Here is a 10,329-nt window from a genome sequence, read left to right on the forward strand (position 1 = left end):
TAATCTGGTGGCTCTGTCCAGAATGTTGGGGTTTCCTCACTGGTTTTCTCTGCTGGAACAAGTGCTTATGTCAGTGATTCGGGAGAGGCAGGGTCTCATGATTGACAGCCCTACCAGGTCTAGGATGGACAAATTATTTATAATAAAAGAGTAATTCTGTTGCCAAAGAAGGAAAAAGAGAGATCTGGTCAGACAGATAAACACATTTGAAATGAAACTTTGAGGAAAGATAGAGAAAGGTTTAAAGAAGATATTTTGGTGAGAGAAAGACACCATTTTCACAATTTCCTATGCCAGAGCAATGTGAGAAACACTCTGAAAAAAAAAAAAAAACCCCTCATTTTTAATGTGCTTAGATTTTTGTGTGTGTGAGAGAGGCAGAGAGGCAGAGACAGAGGCAGAAAGAGAGAAGTTAAATGGGAATGTCCCAATTAATTTTAGGTTATGCAAGTGAGACTACATAATGAAAAATTTAAAATAAGAAGCAGTATTTGGTATTACAGATAATTTAAACAAACAATTTATTTTGCTCATCTATTAAATGGGGATAACATTATGTGAGGCACTGTATGAATATAAAAATAAGTAAGAGATCATAAAAAAGTGCTCAGAAGATTGTAAGTGAGATTTTACTATTTTTATTATCAATATTCTTTTTATATAAAAACATATTTATAGCAGTATTGACTGTAGGTTTTGTTGATTTTTAAATTTGATTTGCAAAGTAAATGCAATAGCTTTCTTTTTTTATACTTAAGTAAGATAATTTTTAAATTTTTTTATTTTTGCAAATTAATTTATTGTAATTGGAGGCTAATTACTTTACAGTATTGTAGTGGCTTTTGCCATACATTCACATGAATCAGCCATGGGTGTACAATACTCTTCAAGTTAATAAAAATTCCATATTATCATCTTTATAGGCATAAGACAATATCTGTTCCTAATTAACTTTATAAAGTTTTAGTAGCCCAGGAAAAGAGGAATTCTTATTTATCGAATGTCCTGGAGAAACACTACTTCTTTATCGTCAGGGTCTAGGAAAATATATGACTCTCAAGTAGTTTATTCACTAGAAATTTGTTAACTCTATCTTAGGCTTCCCCAGTGGCTCAGCAGTAAAGAATCCACCTGTCAATGCAGGAGACATAGATTCGATTCAGGAATCGGAAAGATGCCTTGAAGAAGGAAATGACAACCCACTCCAGAATTCTTGCGTGGGAAATTCCACGGACAGAGGAGCCCAGCGGGCTACAGTCCATGGAGTTGCAAAGAATCTGACACAACTTAGTGACTAAACAACAACAACAAATCTATCTCAAGGTATTTTGAAAGGAATGCGACAAAACATTAACTTCTAAGACTCATACTAGTCCTGCTCCAACATCATATTAATTAAGATTCCCTCAAAATGACCTTATTTTCTAAACTGTTATAAACCCAATTTTAATTTTTTTACATTTTTTAAAATTAAATTTATTTATAGAGGCTGATTACTTTACAAAATTACTTGAAAACAAGAGGGTCAAAGTTTGTTAAAATTTGTTGTACCTTCAGTACCATGAGATGCACTATTTCACATTCTTAATGAAAGATTCCCCTCTACCTTTTTATTCATCTCCTATTTAACAGGGTCTCAGTGAATACAGTGAGGTGAAAGTGATAATCACTCAGTCGTGTCTGACTCTGTGACCCTATGGACTATAGCCCACCAGGCTCCTCTGCCATGGAATTCTCCAGGCAAAAATACTGGAGTGGGCTGCCATTTCCTTCTCCAGGGGATCTTTCCAACCCCAGGATGGGACCTGTGTCTCCTGCATTGCCCGCAGACTTTTTATTTTTGAGCCACCAGGGAAGCTTCAGTGCATATAGAAAGCTTTAGTCGCTCAATTGTGTCTGACTCTTTGCGACTCATGGACTGTAGCCCCCAGGCTCCTCTGTCCATGGAATTCTCCAGGCAAGAGTACTGAGGTGGGTGGTCATTCCCTTCTCCAGAGGAACTTCCTGGCCCAGGGATTGAATCTGCATCTCTGGCATTGCAGGCAGATTCCTTACAGTCTGAGCCACCAGGGAAGTCCACTTTCTGCTATATTGCCCCTATATTGAATATAGGGTGTGTTCAAATAAAGTGTAGGCAAGGTTCTTAGTGAAGTAACATTGTTATAGTTCCTTTTCAAGGTGGTGTTAAACGTTGCCACGAGGTGGCAGCATCAGCTTATCAATCACAATAAAAGCTTGTTCACATTTCCTTCATTATTTTTTAAGATTTTTTTTTTTTTTTTTGGGTATGGATCATTTTTAAAGTCTTTATTGAGTTTGTTACAATACTGCTTCTATTTTACGTTATTTTTTTATTTTTTGGCCACAAAGCACAAGGGATCTTAGCTCCCCGACCAGGGATACCTCCTGCATCAGAAGACAAGGTCTGGATACCGGATACCACTGGATACCAGAGAAGTCCCCTCTACTACTTTAATTTACAAAGGATTCCATAGAATTTCCTGTGTATCTTGAAACTAGAGAAAATGGAGAGCCTATATCCAGTTAGAAACAAATATAAAATTATCAGAAAATAGATCTCATTGGACTGACTGAGGTTATGGAGCAGAATTTTAATTGCACTTTCCCTTAACTGTTCTTTCCCAAGATACAGTACACTTTGGGACAGGACATCTTCCATAAGAACAAGCAGAAAATGATGCAACTAATTCAGGGGACTTTCAGCTAGTTGTCTAAGACTCTGTATGTGTCACAGTGGAGTCTTCCACACTTTCTTTCTGGAAGAAAGTAAAAAGTAAAATCAAATGACTGTGGAAAATTTGGACCCATTCTATGTGTGAAGGTAAGGGAAGAGATGAAAGCTAACCAACTTGGTTTGTTTTTACTTTAGTTCTTCTTGTCATCTTTAAACAAGAGGGACCCCATTGAAACGTTAAGAACTTCTAAATCATTATCTGTTCCTTTTCCTACCTGATTTTTAGCAAGTTCAGGAGAACATAAATAAAGTAAATTGAAAATAAATTTTATATTTGATTCATGGCCACAATGGCATTATCCTTGTCTTTGATGGATGGTTAAGGAAGATCTAAGAAGAGATAACCTAGGTAGAGAAAAGTTTAGATTCTGCAACTGGATCAAAATATTATAACATGAGTATAAAATGGGTCAGAGAGGAGGAAAAGGGGAAAAGAAAAGCCCTGAATTCAATTCAAATTCCAGTCTGAGCCATCTGGGTGATTTCCTTTCTCCTTGCTGAAAGAATTATTGTGGGCTGTGTTGTTGTTATCCTAAGTGCTCTGAACCCCAGGGAGACCTGTATTCCTCATCCTGCGTGGTCTCACCTGTTGGAGCACAGTAATCTATTTTAGGCATCAAGCCACATTGAAAAACTGAGAAATTAAAATGTCATGCAGAAGGCCTGGGCAAGGGCTTCTTTTGTTGCTCAATGGTAAAGAATCAGTCTGCCAATGCAGGAGTCATGGGTTTGATCTCTGACCTGGGAAGATCTAACTTGCTGTGGATCAGCTTAGTGGGTGCTCCACAACTATTGAGCTCATGGTGGAGTCCACACGCTGCAACTGTCGAGGCCCGAGCACCCTAGAGCTGGTGCTTAACAACAGGAGAAGGACCACAATGAGAAGCCTGAGCACCGCAACTAGAGAGGAGCCTCCACTTGCCGCACCCAGGGAAAAAGCCGCTCAGCCATGAAATCCCAGCATGGCCAACAATGAATGATTGAACAACTCAGGTTCAAGGAGATCAGTTGACTTAACCAAGGCCATTCTTATAGTGCATGAAAAAAGAATACATAGAGGATATAGAGGTGGGCTACTTCAGGCTTTTCTCATGGTTTCTTCCATGTATTGTTTCCATAAAGTGATGCTTCAACTCAGCATTCTATTATCCTATGGGCTTCCCACTAATGACCATTGGCTATAACCTCAAAAAAATAGGAAGCCAAAATGCATTATTGTGTACTCCTATTGCAATGTACAATGTTTAATCTCTTTAAGATGAAAGGATTTATGAAGACACAGGAAACACTGTTACAGTGTGAAAAAAGAAATCTTACAGTCTGTTTTGACAGGTAAATACTCAGTGCCCACTTCTGCCAGTCACTAGAATAGGGAACACGGGTTAAACTTTTATTTTGCTCCTATGTAAAAGGAAATAATGATGTTTAGCTTGCAGGCTTGTTAAAGACAATATGTAAGGCACAAATGCCAATAATTAGTGTGCACTTACTAGGAACTCAGTAAGACTCTGTTAAATGTTTGCACGCATTAACTCATTTAATCCTCACAGCAATTTACAAGGTAGGTGTTACTATTATTACTCCTATTTCACAGGTGAAGAAAAGTAACTTTCCTAGGGTCAGAGCACTTGCAGAGTGTGCACTAAGGCTTAAGTTGTAATCCCAAAGTGCACAGCACGTGGCCTGAAACTGAGCAGCGGCTCATTCTTCTCTGCTTGTTTCATTTCACTCTCCTACATCACTTCACCAGGCCTGTACCCACCTGGTGAACTCAGGTAAACTTCACTGAAGTTAAAATTACTGGAAAGTTATTCTGGAATTTTCTCTGCTATTGGTTATGGGAATTTGAGTTTCTAAGCTGTGGTTTTCTCACCCATATATTGATGGATTCCTATGGAGCCTTGTAATATTATAGCTTCAAATCTGATCCTTTGCTCTGGTCTCTATTTCACTATTGTTTCCTTAGCCACGGCATGCACCTAAAAGTCGTATACTCTCCTAGGGACTAGTTTATTTTTTCCTGTGTCCCCTTTTTGAAGACATGTTTACCAAATTTCTCTTCTCTTCTCCAGCGGAATCCAGAGTCTGTCCCCGGCTAATGAAAGCGACATGAGGGTCATAGAGTTCATCTTCAGAGATTTGAATTTCAGCCCTCAATTGCAGGTCTGCCTTTTCCTGCTCTTTCTGAGTTTCTACCTCATCAACCTAACAGGATACTTGGGTGTGATTATTCTGATACACATGGATTCCCGCCTTTGCACCCCATGTACTTTTTCCTCAGTCACTTGTCTTTTGTGGACATGTGCTTCTCTTTGGTCGTGAGCCCCAAGATTCTCTCTGACTTCCCGGGGCTGTGCTTTGCGACAGGGGTGCTTTGGGTTCTTCGTCCCAGCAGAGTGTTTTCTCTGGCGTCCGTGGCCTATGGCCGCTGTGGCGCCATTTGAAACCCACTGTGGTATTACGTCACCATGTCCCAGAGACTCTGAGTCCAGCTGGTGGTGGGTCCCTATGTCACTGGGTTCGTGAACCCCATGACGCACACATGATGCTTTTGGCCTTCCTTTCTGCAGCTCCATGTCATCCCTCGCTTCTTCTGTGACTTGCCCCTTCTGCTTTCCCTTGTGTGCCGACACCAGTCTCAGCAAGTGGGTGGTTTTTGTTGTGGCTGGAGCTATGGTCGTCTTCAGTGGCCTGACTGTCCTGGGCTCCTCCACAGACATCCTCATCCCCACCCTGAAGATCCGCTCTGCTGATGGGAGACGTGAAACCTCGTCTACCTGCTCTGCGCACCAGACAGCCGTATCTATCTTGTATGGCCCTCTTCTTTTTATTTATGTCCAGCCTAGTGCCTGTGTCTCCCTGGGTCTTGACAAAGTGGTGTCTGTGGTTTATACTGCAGGCATCCCCATGTTGAACCCATTTACCTATAGCTTGAGGAATAAGGAGGTCAAAGATACCATCCATAGGGCCGTGTTGAAAAGGATGTTTTCTAGGGCATAAATTCTTATCTAGAATGGAAATTGGAGGAAAAAGCTAAAAATGACAGACTGTGTGGATTCCTAAGGTTCCAGGCCTCTTGCAAGTATTTGGGGATGCAGTGGTACCCCTTTATCCATTCATCCATCCAATTATTCATTCATCTTGTCAATCAACGTGGATTCCTTAAGCCTTGATCTTTTCTGTATAATAAGCCAAAGTTATAGTTCAAATCCACAGCCCATTTAATCTGGTTCCTTTCAGCCACCTCATAGTCCAATCATTTTCAGAAAAAGCTTATTATTTAATAATAGCTACTATTTTAAATAAAAATTCTGTATATCTATTTTCTTTTTCTGCTGATTCCTTGGAATTTGACTTTTAAAATGCCAGTGTTTGCACAAGGTTTTGCACTCACATTTAGCTCCCATCGATAGGAATTGGTACAATAAATGATGTGGGATTTTACGTTCAACCTCATAAAATGGAATGAAATCCCTGGCTGTACACACCACTTTTTGGAATGGCCTTGATAAAAGGAGCTCTGTGTATCTTAGGAACTAAAGATCTATTTGTGTTCAACCCTGACAAACGGAGTGGTCCACAGAGCCTGTTTATAGTAACACAGGCCCTTGGGATTATCACTAATGAATTTCATGCTTGAAAGACCTTCTGATGGAATGGAGGAAAATTATATGTGTGTGTGTGAGAGAGAGAAAATGTACAGCATCTGTCTTTTTCTGTCTAACTTATCTCACTAAGCATTAAACCTTCCAGGTCCATCCATGTTGTTACAAATGGCAAATTTTCATTTTTTTTTTTTTTATGGTTGAGTAAAACCACAGTGAGTTATCACCTCACACCTGTTAGAATGGAAAATTAAAAAAGAGAAGTAATAACAAGTGTTGGTGAAATGTGAGGAAAAGGGAACCATTTGTGCACATGGGTGGGGATGTAAATTAAAGCAACCACTATGAAAAACGATATGGAGGTTCCTCAAAAGATTAAAAATGGGACTACCATACAATATAACAACTTCCACTCCTGGGTATCTATCCTAAGAAAACAAAAACACTTATTTGAAAATACATATGTACCCTAATGTTCATAGAAGTGTTATTTACATAGCCTAGATATGGAAGCAACCTAATTGTTCATAAATAGTTAAATGAGTAAAGAAGATGTGGTACATATATTTAACGGATATTTTGTGGGGTTTGGTTTGAAAATCATGATGGGTAAACATAAGCATAACATAATACCAGTAAAGATACATGGGGGTAGTGGTGCATTTTTTAAGCTTAAAATAACTGTGGGAAAAAACCTGATAGATTTGACCATATATTGACATGAGTTTGAGCCAATTCCAGGAGATAGTTCCAAAGAGTTGGACACGATTTAGTGACTGAACAACAACAATGGGAATATTAATAAAATCAGTTTGGTAGGATGGAATAGAATAGAATTGTTTAAAGGGATAGAATAGAATAAAGAAGGAATAAAGTTTAACAGTTCAATTCAGTTCAGTCACTCAGTCATGTCCAGCTCTTTGCGACCCCATGGACTGCAGTATGCCAGGCTTCCTTGTCTATCACCAACTCCTGGAGTTTACTCAAACTCATGTCCATTGAGTTGGTGATGCCATCCAACCATCTCATCCTCTGTTGCCTCCTTATCCCCCTGCCGTCAATTTTTCCCAGCATCAGGGTCTTTTCTAGTAAGTCAGTGCCGGGAGCCGGTGAGAGGCACTCCACTCATGACAAAGGTCATGAGGAAGGAGGCTCGGCATATGCAAAGGAGGGATCGAGCCTCAGGAGTCCCCCTGGATATTCTTGAGCATCTACCCCCAAAACCAGAGTCTGCCTACTTTATTGCTTTGTGCTCTCACCTCTGACATTACTGGGGGCTGTCCCCCACCACCATCTTGCTCTCTCTGACAAAAAGTTAACTTACAGCTCCAATTAATAAAGTTCCTGGGCATTAGGAGTGTTTAAATCCAAACCCCACAGATAGCTCTCTAACTTGCCTGACAAGTCTACCTGGACTCCTACAGCTATGCATATGATTATTTACAGTCTCCCAGCCTTGAGGGGCACGGGAAGCTTAAGATATTCAAATAGCTTAGAGCCTCTCAAAGAGTTAGAAACTGTCAGAATAAAACTAGTAAAAGATTTCATTGATGAGCCAATGCTTGCTGCCAAGTTTCCACATCCCCTGTGTTGTATCCTTGAATGTGTATTAATTAATATAGTTGGTATGTAGAAAAAATAAGTAGTGGCCTTGGTGTTAGCAACTTTAGACCCCTAAGGTAATAAATTATTTCCTTTGTTGTAAACCCACTGCACATCTGCCCTATAGGAATGTAACTTTATCTAACACCTTCGGAGGATGGCATCAAACCTTAAAATAATTACTCTTAGAGAAAATAAGTCTTACGGTTGATAAACCTTTGTCAAGAGTCATAAAATGTTAATAGGCCTTCTGGCCAGAAGATGATGTAAATCACCTAAACCATTTGTATACAATAAATTTGCAGGAAAGAAACCCTGGTTTTTGATAAGGATCAAAGACTGCTGACTTTGCATGATTTCACATCCCCTATTATCCTCTATGTGTAACTTAGGGTATAAAAGCCCCTGTTGAAAATAAAGCTATGGGCCTTGCTCACCAAAGCTTAGTCTCCCCATGTCATTCTTTCTTTTCACATTCCGGCTGAAGTTTCCATCTGGAGCGTGGAGGTCCTCTGCGACCATTTATTTGCCTGGGCTTCTAAGATCCACTCGAGAAGGTGTCTAAGGTGGGGCACCTTCTGCTATTCGAGAGGGCGCCTGCAGCCTCCGTGGTCAGAGCTAATCTGGTGTCACAGGTTATATTGATTTTCCGCGTAAACCAAGCTACTCAGCCTCTTTTCTCCACTGAATTTTCCTACTGAGCTATCCTCATTCCTCTTTATATCTCTAATTAATATTTAAATAAGTCGCCGATGCCGTCTCTCCTTCGAATACCCTGGGTCAGCCAGGGCTGGACCCCGGCAAGTCAGTTCTTCACATCAGGTGGCCAAAGTATTGGAGCTTCAGTATCAATTTTTCCAATGAATATTTGGGGTTGATTTCCTTTAGGACTGACTTGTTTGATCTCCTTGCAGTCTAAGGGACTCTCAAGAGTCTTCTCCAGCATCACAGTTCAAAAGCATAAATTCTGCAGTGCTCAGCCTTCTTTATGGTCCAACTTTCACATCTGTACATGACTACTGAAAAAACCATAGCCTTGACTATATGGACATTTGTAGACAAAGTGATGTTTCTGCTTTTTAATATGCTGTCTAGGTTTATCATAGCTTTTCTTCCAAGGAGCAAGCCTCTTTTATTTATTTATTTATTTATTTTTTTTAAATTTTATTTTATTTTTAAACTTTACATAATTGTATTAGTTTTGCCAAATATCAAAATGAATCCATCACAGGTATACATGTGCTCCCCATCCTGAACCCTCCTCCCTCCTCCCTCCCCATACCATCCCTCTGGGTCGTCCCAGTGCACCAACCCCAAGCATCCAGTATCGTGCATCGAACCTGGACTGGCATCTCATTTCATACATGATATTTTACTTGTTTCAATGCCATTCTCCCAAATTTTCCCACCCTCTCCCTCTCCCACAGAGTCCATAAGACTTCCATACATCAGTGTCTCTTTTGCTGTCTCGAACATAGGGTTATTGTTATCATCTTTCTAAATTCCATATATATGCGTTAGTATACTGTATTGGTGTTTTTCCTTCTGGCTTACTTCACTCTGTATAATAGACTCCAGTTTCATCCACCTCATTAGAACTGATTCAAATGAATTCTTTTTAATGGCTGAGTAATACTCCATTGTGTATATGTACCACTGCTTTCTTATCCATTCATCTGCTGATGGACATCTAGGTTGCTTCCATGTCCTGGCTATTATAAACAGTGCTGCGATGAACATTGGGGTACACGTGTCTCTTTCCCTTCTGGTTTCCTCAGTGTGTATGCCCAGCAGTGGGATTGCTGGATCATCAGGCAGTTCTATTTCCAGTTTTTTAAGGAATTTCCACACTGTTCTCCATAGTGGCTGTACTAGTTTGCATTCCCACCAACAGTGTAAGAGGGTTCCCTTTTCTCCACACCCTCTCCAACATTTATTATTTGTAGACTTTTGGATCGCAGCCATTCTGACTGGCGTGAAATGGTACTTCTTTGTGGTCTTGATTTGCATTTCTCTGATAATGAGTGATGTTGAGCATCTTTTCATGTGTTTGTTAGCCATCTGTATGTCTTCTTTGGAGAAATGTCTATTTAGTTCTTTGGCCCATTTTTTGATTGGGTCATTTATTTTTCTGGAGTTGAGCTGTAGGAGTTGCTTGTATATTTTTGAGATGAGTTGTTTGTCAGTTGCTTCATTTGCTATTATTTTCTCCCAATGTGAAGGCTGTCTTTTCACCTTGCTAATAGTTTCCTTTGATGTGCAGAAGCTTTTAAGGTTAATTAGATCCCATTTGTTTATTTTTGCTTTTATTTCCGATATTCTGGGAGGTGGGTCATAGAGGATCCTGCTGTGATGTATGTCGGAGAG

General features: G+C 39.9%; 1 pseudogene; it reads left to right on the forward strand.

Moving 5' to 3' along the window:
• The first annotated feature begins 3,555 nt into the window (after nucleotides 1–3,555).
• On the forward strand, nucleotides 3,556–5,755 carry LOC102264474 (olfactory receptor 5G9-like; annotated as a pseudogene).
• Nucleotides 5,756–10,329: the final 4,574 nt, after the last annotated feature.

The sequence above is a fragment of the Bos mutus genome, chromosome 15 (assembly GCF_027580195.1).
Source record: "Bos mutus isolate GX-2022 chromosome 15, NWIPB_WYAK_1.1, whole genome shotgun sequence".
NCBI classification, from domain to species: Eukaryota; Metazoa; Chordata; class Mammalia; order Artiodactyla; family Bovidae; genus Bos; species Bos mutus.